The sequence below is a fragment of the Parasteatoda tepidariorum genome, chromosome 10 (assembly GCF_982258835.1).
Source record: "Parasteatoda tepidariorum strain Cologne lab strain chromosome 10, Ptep-v5.0, whole genome shotgun sequence".
Classification (NCBI taxonomy): Eukaryota; Metazoa; Arthropoda; class Arachnida; order Araneae; family Theridiidae; genus Parasteatoda; species Parasteatoda tepidariorum.
The window spans coordinates 90,748,986-90,774,808 of record NC_141764.1 but is presented as its reverse complement, the minus strand read 5'-3'; the positions used below and the strand labels follow the sequence as shown (position 1 = coordinate 90,774,808).

General features: G+C 28.5%; 1 long non-coding RNA gene across 3 annotated transcripts in view; it reads right to left on the bottom strand.

The window, feature by feature from the left end:
- Positions 1–25,823, bottom strand: part of LOC139426321 (uncharacterized) — a 69,942-nt gene that overhangs the window by 5,735 nt on the left and 38,384 nt on the right. The window contains exon 2 of one of the 3 annotated variants that reach the window (XR_011637562.2): positions 15,284–15,402. The exons of the other annotated variants lie outside the window; for them this stretch is intronic. This is a non-coding gene — a long non-coding RNA (uncharacterized LOC139426321). The remainder of the gene's footprint in view (positions 1–15,283; positions 15,403–25,823) is intronic. 3 annotated transcript variants of the gene reach the window in all.

The window sequence follows — 25,823 nt, the reverse complement described above, 5'->3', positions numbered from 1 at the left end:
TAGCTACTGTTTAATTGCTATAAGAAAAAAAACTATGTTGGTCGATTTATTGTCCACTGAAATATAACAAAAGGATTAAAATTTCAAGTGCTAATGTGATCATTTAAATTAATAAACTTAGCGAAATTATTTTCGAAATTCTTATTTGTCTGAAAGTTATTACAATTTAAGTATTTTTTTTAATTTTTTCATCTTTAAATACTATATGTTTTTTTTTTTTTGTAGAAAAATCGCAATTTTAATTTTATAAACTCGACTTGACTTAATGTCAAAAGCATCAAAAAAAAAGAATGGATTAAAAAAAATAAGAGAGATATTAAATGAGATTAAATGTTGTCAGATGTAAATTTTCATCGAAATTTTTAAAAACAAAAGTTGAGGAGAGAACTGTTTCTAAAGTGAACTGTTATATGATATAAGATTATCGTTATATCTATATTGTTAACAAGTAAAATTACTTCTCATTCGTTGCTTCTTATTGTGACGCATAATCTATGTTCCCGAGTTTAATTTTTTTTTCAAGTATAATTGATTGTTTATTTAAATCCAGTCGTTCTTTCATTTTTTTATGATTAGCATAATAATAAATTGTGCTTACAATTATAATAATTACACATTTTATAAAAAAAATAATCTTTTAAACATCGACTTTTACTATAAAAAATTTTAACATTCGAAAAATATTTTTTAACATTCAGAAGATTAAGGAGGAAGAATTGTTTACGTTTTATGAAAGCTTATTCGGAGAAAAAAGGTATTTGCGCACAGACAGAAACTGCACGGGCCATCTTCACTGTGTAATAATTATCGGGGAGGGGACAAACTTTTCATGTTAGGGATTTGTAAAAATTTAGTTGTCCTCAAAATTCAACAAATGACAATTCAATCTTAATTTTTGTAAAATAAAACAAATAAAAATAAATAAAAATAAGACAAGTCTTAATACAGTTAAATGTTATTATTATTATATATATATATTTTTTTTTTTGGTGATTTTCCTTAAGAACTGTCAAATAGTTAACAAAAGTAACAAAATGAGTTAACAAAAATATAATAAATAAAAGCCTAAATTTACTAATATCTCGTAATTTACTTATGTTATAAACAATTTAAAGGCATTTCATAAACAAACAACAAGTAAATTTGGTTTAAAGTTACGACCAAGGGGCCCTGACAGTTCTGCGCGTAGGGTCCCCACATTTTCAGGCCTTGGAGAAGCGAACAGGGGGTGAAGCCTCCTGTTGCTTTTAGCAAGCATATTTAAAGGATGATAATTCTCATTTTTGCATTCTGAAATTATAGGAAAAATGAAATTATAAAAATTTGGCCAGTACTACGGAAAGGCACGTTGGAGAATAACATAAAAAAGTAATTTTCAGTTTTATATATTTTTGTACTCCGAGATTGTAAATTAGCCTGGAAAAAACTTCTTGAGAAGGCCAAGGCCCACCCTGGGCTGTCGAACTATTGATGATGATTGTTTTATAATAAATAAACAAGACGCAGTTAAAATCTAATATTTCAATTAAAGGAACTGTAATTTACGATAATTTCCTTAGAACAATGTCAATAATTTGGACTCTTAAAAGTTTCATGAATTCACCTGAAATAACTAAAAAAAAAGTCCGTTTTAATAATGAAAAATGAAGATAACGGAACACTTATTCTGCCGCGTTTGTTTTTATCTGTCTTCTCGTTTTTCTTCCTTTTAATTTTGCGTCAAATATAGTTTCTAACACCACTTCACTTTGTTTTGATTATGTGTAGTCTTAAATTTGTTCTTCATACTTTGCTATATAATAGTTGCTTCTGGCGTGCGTATAATTGCTACATCTTTTCAATTTATTGCTAGTGTAGTTTTCTAAATCAACAAATACAAACTTATTATATGTACTCGGTCCCTCTTAAACATCTCATACGTCACTCAGTTCAGACTCTCTCCCGCTCAATGCTCTCTGCGCTGAAAAAGCGAATTAAAGTGATTTTTCGGACAATCTCAGCCGAGGTGCGGAGGCAAAAAGGAGGGGGGCAGCAAAGGGAAAATAATAAAAAGAAATTATTAGATTGTGCTATCCAAAAGTGTTCCTTTTCTAGGAAGCGATCTTCTGATCTCTTTATCTTTCGATCAAAATGAAAAGCGATTGAGCGAGCTGTTCGTAAAGTTAAAATCTCTTTAATTTTGAGATATAATTCATTTAGTTTGTTCAAGGGCCATTTTGTAAAATCTGCTATTCTTTCAACATAATCAGCTACCTTTATTATGCTATTAGCTTTCGTCATTAATTTACGTCTTTTACTCACTCGCTCGTTATAACGACTTTCGCCTTGATAATTGCGTTACTAGTAATCCCTTCTCCTCAGGAATGTTTAATTAATGGATTTCTGGAACTATTACAGTGTATTTCCTGTAAAAATCGGAGCATGTTTAAGATTTTTTAATTGAATATTTCTGAAAATTAATCACTGTAAATTTCTCTCCGAAAGAATTACTTTTGGAAAATTTTTATTTTAGAGCTTAAAGCTGAAACAAATTATGTATTTACAATTAATTGAAAAATGGTGTTTGTCTTAAGACAGTTGAATTGATAATGGGACTTGGGACATTTTTTTTTTAAAGTTTGTTGCTAAAATGGATCTGTTTATCGAGAATTATGATAAAAATGTCATTAATGAAATTTAAGTCAATTATTTTATTTTGCCAATATTTTCCTCGCATGCATTCTTTCTTCATTTTCTCGAATTTTGAGAGCATTAATGAAAATAAATTCCCGAAAAAGATACATTTCTAACGAATTGAAAAATGGAGCTTGTCTTATAATATTTTAATTATTAATGGGACTTAGAATAAATAGAGATTTTTGTTTTATTAAGTTTGCTTTTAAAATATTTCTATTTATTAGGGATTATGTTAAGAATTCTACAAAAATAATAATAATAAATAAACTATTTTAGTTTGATCAAAACATTGGTAATAAAATTAATCCCCACAATTTAGACAGCATTACTGGATTAAAAATTATTTTTATAGAAATATATTCTCGAAAAATTCCATTTCTTTTTAAATGAAAAATAATGTCCATCTTAAAGCAACTAAATTATTAGTAGCGCTCTGAAAAAATGGTTTCACTCTTCAATTTATTTTTTTTATGTTTGTTGCTTAAGAAAACAATTTTAAATATTAAATAAAAAAGTAAAAAAAAAAACAATTGTAAATACTTTCGTTATTAACTGTTTTTTTTTTTTTCAGAACTACGTCTAAAAGACCAATTATTGTCAAGAACTGCTTTCATATAAGTACAGTATTAGCTGTTTTATCTCAATTAACTGGACAAGCTCGCCGAATCATTAAATCACGATAAAGCAGCATTTCTGAGCTTATTTTAATGCCTTTCAATGAGGTGAACCGGGTTCAAATCCCAGCGATGGCTAGTCGAAACAAATTTCATCCACATTTCGCATTGAACACAGTGCTGACGTAAAAAAACCCAGTGGTGGAGGGATCCTGTGTTAGAGTCTCCTGGCCAATCTTCTAACAGTGGGAGGTTTTCGTGGTTTTCTTCTCCATATAACGCAAATGTGGGTGAGTTCTGTCAGAAAGTCTTCCACGAAGACAAATTTCTCCCAATACTTGCCTTCTGGATTGAGTTCAAAATTACAAGGCTACGGAGTAGAACTTTAGCAGCCGTGAACTCAAAAAATTGTTAGCTGTTCAACAACGGTCATAAAATAAAATAATAGTAACATAAAATTAACATGAAATTAAAATATTTTAGAAAAATAAAAGTGCAAGTTCAAAGGCACATGAATAACATGTTCATAATAGGATAGTGTCCCTACCAGCGTAAGAAGATACACCCTTGTGCAAATTAATTGAAACAAACTTTTTTTTCGTGTTTTTTAAAGAAGATGTTTTGGTGTTGTTTCGGTTACAATGGGGTTGGACCTTTGCAGCCTATTGACTGTATGATGCGTTCTGAGCAGTACGTTACTATTCTGGGTAAAAAAGTCGTTCCAGAGTTGAAGAAACGATACCCTGATGGAATAGGGATTTTTCAACAGGATTTAGCTCCTTGCCATAAGTCCAAAAATTGTCAAGAAATTCACGTCTGAGAATCAAATTGAGACATTGGAATGGCCAGGGAACTCTCCGGATATCAACACAATTGAGAATCTCTGGGCCATATGCAAGAATCGCCTATTAAATATGGACTGTACAACTATGGAGAAGCTAATTACGGCGTTAATTTATGTGTGGTACAAGGACACAAATATTATAAATGACTGTAAAAAATTAATGGAATCCATGCCGAATCGTGTCCAAATGTTAATACAGTGTCGTGGAGATCATATTATGTACTCAAAATTTTTGAGTTTGTATAAATTTAAATAAAATAGCATTTTCTCTTAGTTTTCTGAATTTATTGAGTTTGTTTCAATTAAATTGCATAAGGGTGTATTTCCGGTCATGGTTTCTTAGGTAATTCTCAATTCTTATGATGTGCCCTACTTACCCTAAAAGTTTGTCCCAACATTTTCCTGTATAAACGAACATTTCATGTATATGCTACCGTCAATAAAATGTCCCAACATTTTCATGTATATGCTACCGTCAATAAAATCCGATATTGTATTGAATGCCTGGTAATTTTCTCGAATTCTTAAAATCGACAGGCAAAGGAGAAACAAGCTATGTTTTACAGATTGCCTAAGTATTCCATAGAATGGCTAATAAAAAACTTACAGGCCTTCTATACAATGACTAGGTAAAGTATATAATAATTCTTATATTTCTTGCATTGCCTATTATTCAACTTTTCATAAAAAGCTAAAGCATTCTATTCAATGACAAGACAAAGCTTATAACAATTTTCCTTTATCATATTTTCCTGCCATGCCAAACATTTTATTCAATGATTAGGCTTTCTATTCCTTTTGTGCAATGGCTCGAATTCAATAGAATGCCAGCAATTGATACACAAACGGTAACTCATACATATTGGCACTCTTTGCAAGGATTCGATTGCCTTAAGTACATATTTATTTTATAGCTCAGAGAAAGCCCATAAAAGAACGTCTCGAAATCCACATTTGAATATTTATCAAACAGTACTAATAATTATACGAAAAGCTTAAACGTTATGTCTTTTGCAAATTTTAACCAAAACCTTACTCTGAGAAGCGGTCCTAAGTTAAATAGATGTAAAAGTTAAAAAAGATAGATGTTCTATGTTAAATAGATGTAGAAGTTAAACAGATAGATGTCCTAAGTTAAATAGATGCTAAATAGATGTAGAAGTTAAATAGATAGATGTCCTAAGTTAAATAGATGCTAAATAGATGTAGAAGTTAAATAGATAGATGTCCTAAGTTAAATAGATGCATCTGCCATACATTGAAACGTGTAGCATAAATTAAAAACAAGTACCTCAATTACTTAAACAGTGGTCCATGATGTCATGGGACCAACAGTGGTCTCACCGAGAACGAAATTAAGGCGAAGTAGAGTTGTTTTGGTTTATAAAACAAAATATTCACAAAACTCGCATTTTTAACTTAATTTCCTTTTATGAAACTCATATTTTTGAATTATACAGTTTAAATTTTAAGAACAAATTATCCAGGTACAGACCATAAATTTAATAAATGGTTTCCTGTTCCTTTCCAGATCATCTATACTCGTAGATAATTGGATAGTTACTTTTACAAAAACTGACCATCCCATCAGCTCTTAAAATCAATCGACCATAAAACTTCGAAATACATAGATTTCTCCCAAAAAACCTAAGGTAAAGATTTATTTGACAATAAGAAATTCATTCACTTCATACTTGAAAAAGGGTGACAACATGGTGCCCAAACTCAAATAATCAAACTTAAACTTAATCACTCAAACACAGCCCTCTTTCTCAAGGCCTTAACTTGCGAGTGACGAAAACATGTGCTATAAACAAGGTAAAGCAAAATTTTCAGTGAAAAAAAAGGAAGTTCATTAATAAAGAAGAAGAGAAACCGTGGTAGCCAAGGTGATGGCGGTAGCCGAAGAATGCAAAAAGTAGATTATGATGCAGAATGAAAGAGTGAGGTAGAACAGAGGTCTTTAAAAAGAAATCATCATTCCTAAGAATGAACAAGACTCATGATCACCAAGATGAACTGATGTGTGGAGTGAACTAAAATACTTTCTCCCACGTTTGGGCTTTTGCCGAAACTAATCTCTCTACCATCATGGTTGATAAAACATTTTAGTTTTAGTGACCTACATAAACCACAACCAATCTAAGGGTATCTCTAATTTTTGAACCAAAATACTTACAATCATTCATAAATCCAGCGTTTTATTCCCTCTCCTTTAAAATAAAAAACAATAAAATATAATCGATAGAATACAGCATCCTTTTGAGTAAAAACTAAACTACTGTATTTTCTTGACAGCTCAATGTAGAACTAAAGAAAAAAAAAAAAGTATAGATTCTGTTCTAAAACACATGTAACAGGCCTTTTATTTCTAACCAGTAATTCAAAAAGCAAACGATTTAACAGTGGCGCCACAGCTACTTCTTTTTGGAAGATATGGCAACGGATCGCTGAGCATATCTCTCTATAGAACGACGAAGCTCAAGCTCAGTAATAAAAATAAAGACAAAAGTAAAAAGTGGAAAGAATAAAAAGAGCAAACATTCACAAATGACGCCATCCAATGTTCGAATGTAACATCCGGGATCTATTCACTGGAAGAGATCCGCTTACATACGTCGTATCAAACCCCGCGGATTGACGAGCTATTATTAAGAGAGTATCCAATCAGAATTGAAGTCAACAGAGAGGAAGTGCTCTCTCTAGAAAGTGAGTTTCGAAAACAAACAGGGATATAACTAATGTCGTCTGCAAACATAATATTATGGAGTAAAGCTTAAGCAGACGAAAAGAAAAGCGAAGTGAAAAGAACGATAGAATGAAGAAAGAAAAACGAAAAAATAAAGAAAAAAAAAGGAAATAATAATAATAGTAATGGACGGGAGATTTTGTGAAATCCATTAATGCTCGCTGCGAAGAGAGAGAGCGGTTCTGCTATTGGAGCTTAAAAGTGGCATTCCCGCGACAGCAAGAATAACAAGTAAAACATGAAACACTTCGTTTGTGTTTGAAATTTGATGGGGAATGTATGCATATTATTATTTGTAATTTCATAGCTTCTATTCTTTATGAGAAATTTTTAAACAATGCAAATTAAGCATTCAGGAAACCGTATTACGATCGCCAGTAGTAACAGACAAACGATAATTAAGAATTGGAAAATTAAGTATGTTCTATGATCAAATCAACAAAACAAAAATGTATCAACAAAATCTATCATAAATATAAAAACATATTTATCAAAATATACATTAAAATATCTATCCCATTTATCAAAAATATATCTGTGCAGACAAATAAAAAAACGCTTGAATAACGGTTTCAATATTTTAATGCCAGTTTTGTATTTGAATTAAAATAACATTTAATTGCGTTGTTTAATATTCGTATTGCTGGTTAGAGTTTTTCATTTGAGAGAAATCACCAACTTTTCTTACTATTCTATTGCTATCACGTAGGTTAAAGCTGATTCAAGAAACTATCTTTTAAAATTAATCTATTTAACATTTAAGAAACATTTATTTTTGATTGGTTTACATCTTAAAAGAACAGAAAATCGATTAACATACAAATTGAAGTTCATGATAGATTGTATTTTACGAGTTATTGACAAAAGTCTGTTATAATCTATAATACAAATACATGTTTCTGTCACATCATCTGAAACAAGAACCTCAAGTGCTAAAAATTTTAAAACTCAAATCCCCCACCCAATTCTCAGTTAAAAAATAAATAGAAAAAAGGAAAAGAAAAGAAAGAAAATTTATTTGCTTTGCATAAAGGCATAAAACTTATTTGCGTTGCATAAAGATGTGTTTTAAGTAACACTCATATGGGCATATTAATTGTTAACTAATTACAATTGCCGTTATATATGGTGTACTCCTCAAATTTGAACTTCAATTATTCTTAATGATTTAAACAACCCAGAGGAATAATATTTTTTTCTTCAAACTGTTTTCTCGGGCAATATAAAAAAATTGATATAAAAAAAATACATATTTTTATGATTGCTGATAATTTGTGGTTAAAAATTCAAAGCTGCTCACAATTTAGAACTATGTTAAATTAGAATTCTTTTTAAAAAACAAATTGTGTAAAAAAATGCAATTATTATCATATTTTTTTAAAAAAATCAAAGGTTTTCCCTAAAAGATAAAATATTCCACAGTTTCAAGATTATTTGAGCATTTTAAAAAATGAGTAAGCAAGTGAGATTCAATGAGAAACAAGTACGATTATTTAACCATAATGTTTACTATTTTTAATTATAAAATAACCTATGAATAAATGAAAATTTCTTACTCTACTAAGACTGGATAATTTTCCAACACGATGCAAAAAAAAAGATATTATTATGTCTTATCGCAGCGTCACCTTTGCAGAAATTTTTTTCTTAATTATAAATGTAAAATTATAAATGTTTAATTTTTTGTAATTTGCTTACAAAAGTCTGAAAACCGGCAGATTGTTATTTTTTATAAAAACAAAATAATAAAAATTATAATGATATTTGAAATGCTGCAATAAATTTGTTTAAAAATTATCTCGAATAAGACGCCTGAAATGGATGTTTTAAAATGGAATTTTTATTTTATTTTTTCTAAACGCATTAAAAATAATAAAAAAGGGCGTCAAAAGTAATTAAAAGTATTTTAAGTGGAGTCAAATAATAAAATTAGAACAGGATGAAAAATATCTAGAAATCGTACTTTACTTACAATTATTATAAATTGTAAATTAACCAATATTATAAATAATTGTTAAACTAATTTTAATAATTGTTTTTTTTGTCCAAAACTAATTTGTAAAATTTTATAAATAATACGAATTTAGCCTTTAAATTTTTGTCATGATATGGCTGGATTATTTAACTACCATGTTTTCATTAATTCGTTTTCGAATGTGCGAGAGTGGATCACGTGAGCTCGTAAATCGGACACTTACCTACTGACATATATCAACTGAAGCTCCGTGGATGATGATAATGTTAGTTACAATAATGGATGATGAATGGCTCCGTGGATGATGATAATGTTAGTTACGCTACTAGAATCTTCGAATCCAGCCAATTTTTGACAACTTTCCTATTAACTATAGTACTTAAATTACAGCTGCTGCTTAGCTTCGGATGAAAATTTCCATTATGTCTTTTGAAAATGATACGCCTTTGTTTACCATTTTTTTGCGTGAAAAAAAACAAAATTATTTACTCTTTCAGGACCACTAGAAAAATTCGGTTAATAAACATTTTATTTTATTTTATTTTATTATTATTTTTTTTTAATTTTTTTAAATTTTATTTTATTTTAATTTATTTTATTCCATTTTATTTTATTTTATTTCATTTCTATTTAGTAATATTATAAAATGTCACATACATATAGTTTTGTTTTTATTACATTTGTAGTTAAAAATTAAATACGAAACTTAATTTCTTATATAAATCTCTGATCAAATGAAACTTCCAGATTCAATAGATTTTCAATCAACCCCTGAAACACATGCGATCTCAATCCTCTAACAAAAATACCTGCCGTTTACCTGAGCCCAACGTCTCTTGCTAATAGCCCAACGAAATCGCGCAACTCCATTAATGACCTTCTGACCTATCCACAGCGAAAGTCAGACGAGAAGCTTTCTCCCCCCTCTCCCCATTCTCTACCTGATCCCCCAATACAGAGAGCGAATGATCCCTAAATCCTCTTTCGCGCTCTACATCCTCCTACACCTCTTCCCAACGTCGCAACCGCTGAAAATCCAAATGGATTTTAGATGCGCGCTCATGCTCTGCTCCACCATTTGGCGCGTATTACGCTAATGCCAAAGAGCATTAGCATTTAAAACAAACCATCCCTAAAATATTAATACCCATTAGTTTTATTATTACTTCTTCCTTGTTCGCCAATTCAATTTATTATGTTGTTGTTAAAAGAACGTCGCCATGCGCAGCTTATATTGTTCAAAATGATTTTTTAATACGCTCAATTCCAGCTACTGTTTACGTTTTTACTTTCCCCCCAAGTTAAGAGGATTGAATTTATTAAGTACTTTTGTACCGATTTTTCCAGACAAAATTTTTTTTTTCTTCCTGAGCTAGTTCCTAGATTTTTAGATGGGTTAATTTACTTAAAAGATGGTTACTCGCCTTTATCTTCCCCATGAGACATATGGAGGATTTTATAGAGGGGTTTTAAATTGTTGGAGAACTCTTTTAAAAAGCTAGGGATGCTTATGATCTAGTTGTAACTAAAAAAAGAATTTGTTCGAGTAAAAGAAGGAAAATAGAGAAATTTTTCAAATTTAAAAACATATGTAAAGGAATTAATCTGCTTCTTAACATGAATCATGTATGTATTTGTGGTACTGTTGAGTTCGGATTTTTTTGCTTTTACTTCATAAAATATCGTTTGACATTTGCCATTTTTAAAGACTAAAGGGAAGTAATGCAGCAAATAAAAGATGAAATAAGGACAATAATGAGATTTAAATGCTGAAGGACAGTTTTTTTTTTATTAAAAAAAAATATATATATATTTTTGTTAGAAACAAACAAGACTTACATACTTCGCCAGAAACTGAAAAATGTGCTGACATTCTGGACACTTTTATCTCTCACTTAATTAGGTTTTGACTCTACTAATTATTGAAAGTTTCTAATAATTAAGTACTGTTGTCTAGGATGACATTTTCTATTGAGAAGTCTCCAACGTTTTACGAGTTTGGTTCTATACACTTTATCACACATTTCCTAAATTATAAGTTTGCTACTCATTATGAAAATGTTCTAATAATAAATGTTCTAATCTGTTGTCTAAGATAAAATTTCTTTACTGATATGTCTCGATCGAATGTTTTATGAGCTTAGTATCGAAACAATTTATTTCTCATTTGCTAAACATTTAGCTCTTCTAATCAATATGCAAAATGCTTAATAGTAAAAGTACTGTTGTCTAAGGTAATATTTTCAATTGTTTAGTATCTAAACAATTTATCTCTCACTTCCTTATCATTTAATTCTGCAAATCATTATATAAAATTTTTAATAGTAAAAGCATTGTTGTCTAAGGTAATATTTTCATTGGCAAGTCTCGAACATTTCATGAGTTTAGTATCTCAACAGTTCATCTCTTACTTCCTAAAAAAATTTGCTCTATACTAATCATTATGTAAATGTTCTAATAGTAAAAGTACTGCTGTCTAAAGTAACATTTTTCTATTAGGATGCCTTGCCTTGAACGTCTTACAAGTTTAGCATCTAGACAATTTATCTTAATCTTCCTAAACATTTAGCTCTACTAATCATTATGCAAAAGTTCTAATAATAAAAGTACTGCTGTATAAGGTAATATTTTCTTTTGCGATGCCTCTAACGTTTGGCTGGTTTAGTATCGAAAGGTATCCTTTAAACACATTAGCTTTTAAGGGTTTTTTAAGCAAATTAAATGTAAACTATTTGTACTTTTATACGTGTTTATTAACTTGCTTCTTCGTTTGTGAAAAAGGAATATTGCAAAAAAAATTTGGACCAATCTTGCCGATTAAAGTTTAACTAGGACTTTGTGGTAAGTGACAATACAAGTTTTAATAATGTCCTGATCATTACAAGCAGAATTTATCACGATATTACCGGGCTAAAGGGAATTTATCGTTAATGAAAATTTCAACTTTTTTTTTTCTTGAGCGGTACTCAACTTTTAACTCGAATTCTGTGCTACAAGTTTCAATTTTTTCTGGCCACTACATGCAGAGTTTATCTCCATAATACAAACAAAGGCTATTCTATCGGGAACCATTTTTTTTTTCAGTTTGACTATCTCGACTGCTTAAGTTTTAATTTGTGCTCCATGCAGGAAGGCAATAAAGTTTTAATTGTTTTCTAATAAAGGCACTAAAGTTTTAATAAGCAGAATTTATTTTCATATCATTGTGCATCAGAGTTTATTGACAACTTTACGATCTAAATAACCTTACGATCACCAAAATAAAAAGAAAGAAAGAATAAATAAATAGAAAATAAAAAATATATAGTTTAAATTAAACTAAAGAGAAGAAATGCTTTAATTTTTGTCAAACCTTTATTAAAATAAATTGTATGCATTCTATCATTCTTCCAGCACCATCAAAAATTACCTAGTGTCTCCAGAAAGTGCTGTACCCTACAATTTTTTATATATTTAACAAAAATAAAATTATCTCCTGCTTTTTTGTTCTCAAAAACTCAAGTTTAACTCAAAGTTTAACTGTAATTATAATTTGAAATTTTGCTAACCCAGTTTGTATTTTAGTAGTATGTTACGAAGTAGTGAGAGTTTCCTCATTCCGCATTTTTAAAACAAAAATTTAAACTTTTTTTGGCCTTCCAATATTACTTACAAAAATATTTTGAAAATTACAACTGATTCGTATAATATTTGCTTCCTAAAAGTTTAAAACTAATCTTATTCCAGTATTAGTTTGTAACAAGTTATGTTATCAAGATATGAAAGTTATTATTTTTTAATACAACCAAAGCATACACTGTTTATGTGTTTAAAATCTGTCCTCACTTTCGCCAATTCCTACATTTTCTTTCAGCAAAGTCAGCAGCCTGGAAAATACTGACTTAAACCAACTTGTATACGCCTGACAGGAATAAACCCAGACTACAAGGCGCTAAGCACGATATAATAAAAATCAGAAAAGCCAGAAAAGAAAAGGAAAAACTCATCATAATGCTCCCCAGTAATTTGTCGATCAAAGCTCAACTCTATTCTATTGGTTGTTGTAAAGAAATGTCCTGACAAATAGCAACCAAGCGTAAAATATAGCAATACTTAGAGAAAAGAGTAAGCAAATAAAATAAAATAAAATAAAAGTTGGGAGTGTGTGAAGAAGTTCCAAGAACCACAGAAGCCATTGCCAGTATCTTGACCAGTGAATAAGCAAGACAAGAAGACAGAACATGCTGATGCTTTAAGACCTATAATTTGGTACGGGAATGCCATTTTACAGCTTGAAGCTCTTAGTGCGAACCTGTCAAATTTCGTACCACTGCTTGTCAATCTCGGCGGGTGCCTTCTTTGGCAAGTGTTATGTGCCAGAGAAGGGGGAGGGAAAACGAGGGGTGAATTCCGAACAGTCGGCCCCTCCCTCACGTTTGCTGCACCATCACACCTTCAGTGTTGTTGACTGTGACAACCTTAATGGTTCGTAGAAGAACGGGCCTGCCTAATAGATGCCCTAAGTGTCAATTCAAAAGTACTTTAGGAATCAAGAGGAGGAGAAGGGGGAAAGATATTCATTGAATTTACTTGCTATTTTTTCCTGTATAAACGGATATTATATTTCTATGCTCTTTTCAGCTTCGAGTTTTAGAATTTCCATACTTATTGTACTCTGCAATGCTATAGTTGGTGGATTATGATGAAAAAATTATATAAAGAGTGAAATGAATAGATGTAATCGAAGTATTATATATTCCTTATTATAAAATATAAATTAAAGAAACAGAAAAGAGCCATTTCTATACAAAGGGATCGTTAAAATATGATGGAAACATATTTTCGTTAATTGTGGATGTGTCACCAAAAGCAAATCACAAATCCCATTCATGCTTGCATAAGAAATTCGCAGTATCCTCTCCTCCTCATTTTTAGCTTTAATTTCTTTCTTTTTTTTATTACAGCCATCCAATTTTAAAATTCAAATAAATAATGTACTTTTGAAAAAAACCAACTTTACTTTTCATATTTTTTTTTTCTTATGTGGTTAAAGTTACTCTGAAATTTTCCGAAGAAATATTTTCCAACTCTTTCTTTCCTCGATTTTTATCCAAAATTTGAAGTAATTACTATTGTTATTTCTTGCCAACTTAAAAAAAAAATTTTTTTAAGCATTTTAAAAAAATTTTGAAAATGAAACAAATATAATGTCCTATGTAAGATTTTTTGTTTTTTTTTATGACTCTGCGCTCCCCTTGTCAGCAAAAATAAGCAAATGATAACCTTCCACCTACCCGTCAGGAACTCACGGAATATTTAAACGACCCCAAATGGGTTGTAAATAAAAATGTTATAATTATGGATCGTTTAAAGTTGTTTTGTTCTCATAAGCCACGAGCGTTGAACTGATAATCTTTACTATAAGAGCATTTAACATTCCCCTCTATTTCCTTAAAATTTCGAATGGGACTCAGAAGACAAGGAAACTTTTGATTTAAATTGGATTTCATGGTGGCTTTTTACTTTTAATGGCGAAAAAGCGAAGAAATCCATTCCCGTTTAAATCAAACTCCCTGATCTCTAAACCATAAACAGGCTGCCACAGGCAATGCTTTACTTCATTGTAAATAGTGTTCACTGAGAACAATATTATGTTTAGCAACTAACTACCGTCGAGTTTCAAGTTTCAATCGCCTATGTTTAAAAATTTCAGCTCAAGAATATGTCACTGCTAAGCCTTTCTTAAGGCATAATTATAACAGATTTCTTCACCACGCAAAACTGAAAGAAAAAAACTTATGAATACGGTATAAAACGTGTAAATAATTTATAATTTCTGTTTTATTATTATTATTAGTAGTAGTATATTTCTTGCAGCTCAATTTTTCAATTTTTATAAATGTGTATACAGAAGGGTAAATATATTCTTATTTATATAATTGCACAAATTTATGGAATAAATGCACTGTAAAAAAGGTTTCTCAAAATTGAGCAAAAATGTGACCGATAGTTCAGAACCAATTCAAAATAAAATCGAATTTGAACCCCATGTACTTATTATTGAGTATAGTGACGTGTTCAAAACAGAATACATTCATTTTTGGGACTATACTCACTCTCGTTTAAACAACGAATGATTCAAAATGAGTTTATGATGTTTCATTTTTGAGACTATGCATTTTTTTCAAAAATGAGTAAGTACTGTTTTGAGCATATCACTGTACTCAATAATGAGTACATGATGTTTTTAAATTAGACTACTAATTGTTTCGGAGCTATTTTGATGCATTTTTGCTCAATTTCGAGAAGAAAAAAATTTTCATATTGTATTCTAAATTTAAGAAGAAAAAAAATTCTTTATGGAATGCTTCGAGAGAGAGAAAGAAGACAGAGAAATTTGTTAAAAACAAAAGAACAGTAAGAATAGATACAAAATATTAACTCACTGATATAAACTTGCAACTTTAAAATTTAGCAAACATGCATTCTGATATTATGGAATCATTGGAGTCACACATAGTCTTTTTTATTGTCTTTTTTTTTTTTTAATAATATTTCCTTCTTTCTAAGAAAATAAAAACATACAAATAAGTTTTATCTTGCACTAGCCTAGATAATAAGAAAAATAATTTTTTTTTGGACAATTAGGCAGCATAAGAATGTAACAAAAACACTTTTAAAAAGTTAAATTTAAATTTATTCAGTTGCGTTGTATAATGTCGTATAAGTGAGAAAGAGGATAATTTCCCGCCAAAGGAACAATCAGAAATAATTTTACTCGGGTTTCTTTATAAATATGAATAAAATTATTTTTATGCATTCACCTTTGATAATTATTCACTTTCACAAACATGTCACAGACATACAAAATATTTTTGGGCGAAAACGGAAATTTTAGGCTTGGAACAAAAACTTAGATACACCTAAACAAAATTAAATAGTTTGTCATAGTTACGGCTTTCAGTTATTTAATTTTCATCAATTTTAGTTCCAAAAATTGAACTGCATCAATTATAACTGTAGTTCTTCCTTTTTTTCCTATTAAATATGCAATCACCTTAATTTATTCTTTTAATGATCTCAATTTTTGAATATGTTCTTATTTTTTATAATGCCATTTTGTTAAATAAAATGAAAAACAAATATAAGAACCCGTGAATCACGTCAGTAAAATACATTACTAGTCAATGCGAAGAATACAGAGTATAAGACTAGAAAAATGAATTAAAATAAATCTGTGGATCGAAATCGATACAAAAGAATTTTCTTAGACCATCTAAACAGCTAAATTTATTTATAAGATTTCTCTAATATGTTAGGACATTTGTAATGAAATTTCTGATTTATATAACTTTCTTTCATTTGTTGTATTGACGAATTTGCTGTCGATTTCAAACTTAAAATTCTTAAATGCTTAAAAGGGAGACGTTTTTAAATTTTCTTATTTTTGCTGACATTTTGAAGGTGGATTTTAGGGCAGCTTTTGTAAGAGACTTAGTTACCTAAATTATTGAAAACTTCATATAATTTGCAAAAATGACTTCAAATATTATTATATATAAATATATGTATATTAAAAATAACATTAAAAAAATGAGGAGACAATTAATAATAAAATTATACCATAAGAGTTTTATATTTCCCTATGAAAAACGCAGAGGTGAAGGATTGAAGATAGCTAACTCTTATTCATATTTTGTTTCAATATTGTTGAAATCTAATAGTTTTAATTGGAAAATTAAATTTAAAATACTGTATTAAATGCTAGGTTGTCTTACAATAATAATTCAGAAATTTATAAATCTTAAAAAAAATCACTATGGACCTTGATTTTCATTTGTACTTTATCCAAATTATAACAATTTTAAAAAATTAAATTAGTAGCGATAAAATTCGAAATTTTGCGTAAGCATTTAAGTGAGTTCGTTGTTTCTTTATTAGTTTAAAATTAAAGAGTAAGTTGAAAAAATCACCAAACAGAGGCTTGCATAATATTTAACTGGCTCTTTCTGTTCTATTTATTTTTACGTAAAAATCTTGATTTTATAAAATGATTACTAAATATTACTTTAAAATGAAATTCGTTACTTTTCATTAGAAATAAATTATTAATGCATTAATAATTGCTATAAATTTCTGAAAATTCTAGTGAATTTTCAACATATTGGAAATCATAAAAGGTCACTTATTTTTTTTTAAGTGATAGAGAACAATATTAAGACTGTAAAGTTAATTCATTTATTAAAATATGTGTTCTCTTTAGTCATAGTTGCATTTAAAATTGTTACTGTTTTTAGAAAACATAAAACAAATACATATTAATTGTTATCGTGGTAAATAATCAAAAATAATGCAATTTTAATACCGATTTTTAATATTCTTTATCAGTTTAGTATGTGCATTGAAACAATAGTTTATTTCAAGAATAATTTGTATTTATATTAAATATCATAAAAACTGCTGTAAAATTAAAAAGAAAAAAAAACCTGCTGGGGAAAAAAATGTGAAAAAAACCATATTAAAACTTAAAAATTGGTGGTTATGGGAATAATTGAAAAATTATTCTCATTGTCACTTATCTTTATTTTTAGAAATCTCGCAAAAAGTTTTACTACATAGTAACTACATTTCCTAAAATAATTTCAGAATGCAACTTAAATAACTAGCTCATCATTGGTCAAAGGTGCGTAAAGGCTACCTTTTAATAAGCAGTTTTCATTAACAAAATGATTTATATTTTTCACTAATTTTATTTTTCTGTTCTTGTTAAGTGTTTAGAAGACATTTGTGAAATATTAGTCATTCGATTGGAGTAAACACTTTAAGTTACGAAATTTTTAAACTATTCTAGCTTCTTAACTTGAAACAGTAATTGACAAATTCGACTTTGAAAATGTTGAAATTTTCCAATTGAGATGAATCATAGGTTTCCATGATGGATTAAAATTGCAAGTTTTGCATGTAAAATAAAAATAAAACAAATTTCATAAACAAACTACTGTTCAACTAAATGGTTTGCCCATTAATTTAGCCGATGGTGCCCTTACGCACCTTTTTATTTCTGAAATAAAATATTATTTACCAAGCATGAAATATTTTTAGGCCTTAATGAACATAATTTAAGCATATTTCAAATAAAATAATACCAATAATACCACATTTCATCAAATTTCTGTGCTTGACCTAAAATGGATTAAACATGCATGTTCTTTTTCACTCCGAATTGGAGCATAGGGCTTCTATCATGGCTTTCTATCTCACTCTATTTGTGGCACATATTTTGCCTCTGACCATGGCTTTCCTATTGTTTTCAATTCGCTTACAATCGTCCTGCACCAAGTATTTTTTAGGTTTCCCTCTTTTTCTATTACCTTGAGGATTCCAATCAAAAACTTGTTTTACTTTGAATTTTTCAGATTTACGTAGAACATGACCAACTCATTTCCATTTACGTTTTTTAATTTCCAGATCAATCGATTTCTGTTTTGCTTTTCTAAGGATTTCTGTATTACAAATTTTATACGTAAGATTCTTCTTAAACAGTTATTAATAAATACTTGATAATATTTCATGCCATTTTTATTCTAGTGTCATGTCTCAGATCCATATAGTAGGACAGATTTTTAGCATTGAAAATTCTAATTTTTGTTGAATTTGTTATGCTTTTGTTTTTCCAGAATTTATTGAGAATAGCACAACGACTTCGGGCTTTGTTTAATCTATTTAGTATATCCTCATCAGTTCCTGCTTTCCTGTTAATTATACTTCCAAGATACGTAAAATTTCTAAGAATTCTTTCTAAAATTCTTTCTTCTATTTTCCTCCTTATTTCTAAGAACATGTTATTTAATTGTTTAGAATTAATTTTCCAAAATTGCAAAATTTTCCAAATTAATTTTCAAAATTTATTCTGGTCTAAAATGGGTTAATATAATGTTATTCCTGTGTGTTTTTGATTCATAGTTAAAATCATCCTTAAAAACAGATAATAAAAACTAAAAATAAATAATTAAGTATTCATTAAAAGTTAAATATCAGAGAAGATCAAGTAGTTAAATATTGGAATCTTTTACATTTTAATTAAAAATATTAAAGAATTGAGAAAGTCAAACTTATTTCTTGTTATCAGTACTCTGACAAATATTACACTTTTTTCTTCCTTTTCTATTTTTCAATCCGACTGTTCTGTGTATTTCTGCTGTTCCTTATTTCTATTGCAAATGCCATACCTCAGACATTTCATTTTAGAAATCTGTTTGTGGAAGGTTTCACTCGGTCGGTTGGCGCCAGATTTGACATTTTCAAGGCTGAATCTTGATTTGCCATCATGTTTGCTGATCGCTTTAATACTCTCAATGTTATTTACTTTTCTCCAAGGGGTGTCTCTGTGATATAGACATGTAAAGGGCAATTGTTGGGGACTTTTTTTCCTGGAGCTCCCCTTAAAGAGTCTAAGAAATGTTTACAATTGTTATAAGATTGAATCTGTTACCGAATATTTTGCTGACAAGTGAATTCCATTACATGTACATTATGATTTGTATTTAGATTAAGAATTTTAAGATTGAACTCAAATGAAAGATGCCACCTTGCATAAAATGAAATGAATGTTTTAATTCATTGTATAAAATTTTAAAGCTCGTTACAGAAAATTGTATCCAATTTTTTACCTTTGAAAAGTTAACTTTTTTTTTTAAATATAAAATTTTTAAGAAATTTTCCTTGTCACTCATCTTTTTTTTTTTTTTTTTTTTGCCTGAATTTGAAACTAAGAATATTTTAATTTTTTACGTAAGTTTACCTCATAGCCCATCTCAATCTCTTTAGGTTTTAATGTTAAATTTGAACTATTCCCTGAATTTGAATTATCCAACTTTTTGAAGCAAAGAAAAAAGAAGTGTTCTGACAAGATTTTTATTTTAAATTGGGGTGTGGTATAAATGAGTTAATCCTTTTTTAAGTCATATCAGTACTTGACCTTCGGCGAATATTTATTCTAATCAGTTAACAAGCTGATTAATATATTAATTCAGCTAACTGAAATTTAAGTTTAATGAATCACAAATAATGAAATCAGGTGAACGAAGTATGAAATTTAATTCAGAAAGTGACAAAAAATGTACCTCATCTTTTGATAGGTTTTTAATTTATGTTTGATTACAGAACTACTTAAATTCAATATATTATGGACAGAAACGGAGATAATCTGTTGAATTAATGAAGCAGAATTATTATTTTTAATGTAAATTTTTATTCATTGAACCAATTACCAAAATATCATTTAGAGCTTACTAAACAACGAAATGATGAGAATCCTTGGAAAAAAAACGTATCAATATCAAAACAATACGCTCATGTTTATGTTCTTATTTTAAAAATTGAACAAATGCGTAAAATGTATCTAAGTATTCATTAGATTATTATTACGGTATTGTAACAGATAAGATTATTATAAAGGTATTAAAATCTAAATCAATTAAACGAACAGTTTTTAAAATTATGAAAAAGCCGAAGAAAGATGAGAACAATAAATTTTAATACTATTTTCAAAAATTATGTTTGCTTTTAAAAATTGTAATTTGGAATAACGTTTAAATTCATATCTAAACTACTTTACTTGCGCAATTGTAGCACAAAGTGAGTTAATTATATCGAAAAACAGACAATTTTAAATATTCATTGATCAGTGCAAAGACGTTTTTTTTATTATTTTAAATGTAAAATTTTAAAGTTTATAAGTATTTAAGTATTTAAAATGTATAAATATTTAAGTATTTGAAATGTTTAATATTTTAAATGTAAAATGTTCAAATGTAAAATTTTAAATAGTAATCTGCGATCATACCCTAAAACCACAAATATTTCATATAGATTATTTATATAGACTATATATTATAAAAGTGCAAATTAGCAATACAAACTGAAATATTTATTGCACTATAGGTTCAAATATTTTTTTATACAAGTAGAAAAAAATTCTTGTAAAATTACCGTACTGTATAATACTGACGTTTCTGAAAGAAAAAAAAAACGTAATTTTAGTTCATAAAATGAAATTTTGCGGTATTTAAAGCATTCAGTTTTCATAGTTTTCATGTTCATAGGGTAACGATTAAAAGGAAATTCTTGTTTTCAAAATAATTCTAATTACCACACATTTGTTTAAAAAAATACAAAAATAAAAAGTAAATTTAACCGAATAAATGGTTTTCATTCCATGCTTTAAGATATTATGATAAAATTATTTAATTTACATAACATTTACCAAAATCTACCCCATATTATAAAACTATATTTTATGGTTAATTGTACCAAAATCCTTGGTGTTCTCATAGAGCCCAAAACAAGGCAAATTTTACCATAGTCAGTAAATTTTCTGTTAATAATTCTGATAACAATACTTTTTCTCCTCGTTGTACTGTAGGCTCTTGCATCTTGAAATCTCTTTTTCAATCCTGTTTTTTTTTTTTTTTTTTTTTTAAATCTTCCTTAAGCGAAACCGGTTTGAAAAAAACATCAAATTTTACATTTAAAAAACTAAATTTTTTTATTAGAAAACATCATCAAGAAACAACTAAAATTAAAGGTAAAGTCACAGACATAAGATAGGAATTAAAATAACGTAAGTATTTAAAAACCTACCCATATCTGAAATCAAAAATTAAATTAAATAGTTAGAATAGAATTTCGTCAAAGCTTTCTTAAATATTCCATGACAGATTTTTAAATTCATTTTGGGTAGATTATCTTATAAATATAATCTGATTTGAGAATTAAATTTAAATTTGTCGAATGCCATTAAACATATTCATAATAGTGTAAAAACTATTAATCATACAAAATCATTATCAATTAAACTAAATCATTATCAGTGATACAAAGCTTATGATTCAAGTAAACTATTTTCAATTGTGGTATGTAAAATACCTTTCGCAGTTTGCATTTCTAAACTTGCTCCTGTAGCCATTATTATTACCACTACTGGTTACGAAATAAAAAATAATCTTGATTGAACCCCTCCCTTTAATAAAAAAAATGTACTTGTCAAGATGACACAGTGTAAACTCCCGTGTCACCATTCCTACCCGGGTCACTCTTTGCGTCACAACCTCATTATACCCTCCTTAACCCTCTTTTAAATCGGACTCCCTTTCTCTCCCTCCTCCTCATAATATATATCGCTACAAACCGTCTACATCAGGAGGACGAGCACACACAAATCGAATTTGTCTTTAGCTCAAATTTGCAAACGCTGAAAAGCAAGTAATTAAATTGCCGTCGTCCCTTTTGCAAAGATATATACTCAGAACTTCTATTCCCCCCTGTCCTGTCAGTATATGGGAGAAGGTACATATACTGGCTCTCAAAAGCGGCCCACAGAGGTCGGGGCAAACCTTATAAAAGGGAGATACTGCTGAATGAATACACGGTTTTCGAACATCAGGCAAAGTTTTCACAGTGAATGACAATGTGTACACTTTCCATTTTCGAAGTAAAACATGGGTTATAAGGATTAAAAGCTATTGGATGACCAGAATGGAAACTTCAGCGCTTTTTCTTTAGGATAGAAGTATAAGCAGTTGACTGAAATTAACCGTATAACTTATGACTATGAAGAATAAGATGAAAATTTTATTTTGAAGTTTTAGTATAGTGCGAAGTATAATATTTGTTTCTAAATATTATACTTCGTATACTACTATATGTATATAAATATTATATACATATAGACAAAAATTTATACACTGTAAAAAATTGAGTATCAAATTTCGATGTAGAATACTGGCACTTTAAGTGCATCATCCTTAAAATCTATTTTATTGTAAAATCCATTTTTAACGCTTTTTCTTTAGGATAGGAGTATACGTAGTTGACTAAAATTAGCCGTATAACTTATGACTATGCAGAATAAGATGAACATTTTATTTTGTAGTTTTGATATAGTATAATGTATAATAATTGTTTTTAAATATACATATAGACAAAAATTTCCACACTGTAAAAAATTAAGTATCAAATTTCGATATAAAATACTGGCACTTTAAGTGCATCATCCTTAAAATTTATTTTATTGTAAAATCCATTTTTAGTGTAAAATCCATTTTTAGCACATTTTCTGAACGATAGGAGTAGAAGTAGTTGACTAAAATTAACCGTATAACTTATGACTATGAAGAATAAGGTGTAAATTTTACTTTGCAGTTTTGGTACAGTGCAATGAATAATATTTGCTTTTAAATATACATATAGACAAAAACTTATACACTGTAAAAAAATTAAGTATCGAATTTCCACGTAAAATACCGGCACTTTAAGTGCATCATCCTTAAAATCGATTTTGCAGCAAAATCCACTTTTACCGTAAAATATTATACCGTCATTATTACAATAATATTTATTTAATAAGTGATTTCACGGTAATTATTGCAATAAAAATTATAATATATCAGATTTTTTTTGTTCTGTAACATGTTCCGATAAAAATGGATGTTACGGTAAAAAGTACTGGACGCCCTCAGTGCCTGTATTTTTTACTGTAATTTAATTTGGAATATTTTACAGTGTAGACTTGTTAAATATGCATGGAACAGCACATTTATTAGATTCGTTTTACTGTTTTTGGGTTAGTTCAAAAATTTTATGCCGATTATTGATACAATATCAATAAAATGACGATTTTATTATATTAAAATTATAATTTTTATTTAACTAAACTGAAGGTACATTTAAAAAAATTCTGGATCAAGTTACAGTAAAATACTGGCACCCTGACTGCATCATTCGTTAAATCCATTTCAATGTAAATCCATCCATTTTACCGTGATTCTGGGATTATAGTGATTCAGGAATTTTACAGTAAATACTACTATATAAAAATTACGATACATCAGATTTTTTGTTTTGTAAAATTTCACTGTAAAAATGAATAAAATATACAGACACCCTGCGATAAAATATACCGGCCATGCCGGTACTTTTTACCACAGTTTGATCCGGAATTTGTTACAGTGTACGAGTCTCAATTATGTATGAAACTACCTCAGATATATTTATCATTGTCATTAGGTACTGTTTCAGATTGGGACAATCAATGAAAATCAATTTTGTTTTACTTGATTAATTTATTTACAATTATTGTTATAATTTCCCCCCTTCACTTAAAAATTTAGGTTACAACAATTGTTTCTTTTTCTATTTTTTTGTGTACAAAAAATTTTATGTCTGATGCAAAATAAGTACACGAGTATGTTATTCATAAAGAAGGATGTTAGATGCTTTATTTTCAAATCTAGCGACAATTACGATTATTGAACACAAATGTGTCAGAAAAGCCAAAGACATTTGACACATTCATTATTTTTAAAATAAATATGACCAACTTTTTGATTCAATAAAACTTTGTTACTATGAAAAGAGGAGTTTAAAATATTCACTCTTTTGTATTGTTTTCAAATTATCTTACATTTATAATTCTAGCATGAGATTCATTCCAGCCAATATGTCTGGTATTAAAGCACATTAAAAAATTTAAGGCAATGAACAAAAAAAAAAATTGTGCATATCATTCTATTTTGGATACGCTGTGGATGGAAAGTTGCTGTTTTTTCTATGTATTTTTTACGTTTAGGAAAATAGTAATTGGAAAATTTATGAAGTTTTCGATAGTCACTAAGTTATATTGTAAGCTATAATATATTGGATAAGAGTTGTAACTTGTTTTAATTTTAAATTAGACATAATATTAAGAAAAAAATATTAAAATTATGATGGTAAATATTATAATAACTTTCCCAATTTTTTTTTTCTTTGATCATCAATAAATTTTATCAGAACATAATTTTTGCGGTTACTAGTAAAAGAAATGGAATTAACTTACAATTTTAAACATAGCAATTTCAATGCAGTCCTATAAAAGTATTTCTTGCTTAAAAGTGTAGTTAATGGAATAATAAATGTAACTATTGTTAAACCTTTATTAAGCAATTATTCAAATAATGTAATTATAATCAGTAATCATAAAGTGGTAATTTCTTTTGTAATTTGCTTAAAAGATTTGGCAATTTTTTTTAATTAAAATTTAATAAAATGTAAGATTTTAATCTTTCTTGCATAAACTGAGGGAAAAAAGTATGGATAAAACTGGCAGAATATGGTTAACTTTACCATGTTTATGGCTCTATGCCAACACCGATAAGTTTTTCTGAAGGGCTTTATTAATGATTTTGGAAAAGTTGAAAATAAAATATGGTTTTATAAAATGGGATAAAATCTTGTAATTTTATCATGATACCTTAAAGCATGGTATAGAAACCATTTCGTTCGCTTAAATTTTCGGTTTAGTTTTGATTTAACTAAATACTGTGGTAATAAGAGCTATAATTTTGAAAACAGAATTTTATTTCTCCGTGTAATTGATAAGTTTTGATCAACATTTCGTACATAATAACTCTATAAGATGCTCATACTTATCCTAAGACCAGATATATTTTATTTCCCATTACTTTACAATATGGAATAGAATGTCAAGCTCCAACTTAAAAGTGCTGATGAAATCATTGTAGGCATTAATGGACCGAAAGTATTTCTGTTTTATTTCCTACCAGGTATAATTATAATAATTATTTAAGATAATAAGTTACAAATATATGGATTTAAAATATAACAAAAATAAGTATAATAAAAAAAAATTTATTTTAGTCAGCATTTACGTGGTATTGGTTAGGAACGTGTGGTAAGTAAAAAAAACCATGCCGCTTACATGGTGGTACACTCTAAGAAAAACTCGGGAAATCTTATACCAGTATTTGATGCAAAGTTTCTCCCTATCCCAAAGTTTAATTAAATGAAAGATCATTTTATTTTAGTTACACCATAAATTGTGAAGTATGATAGAAAAATACTTCCATGGTGCAACTAACTGCACCATAATTTGGTAAAAGACACACAACTTTGACGATGACTGTAAACTTAACGATGTTTGTTTAC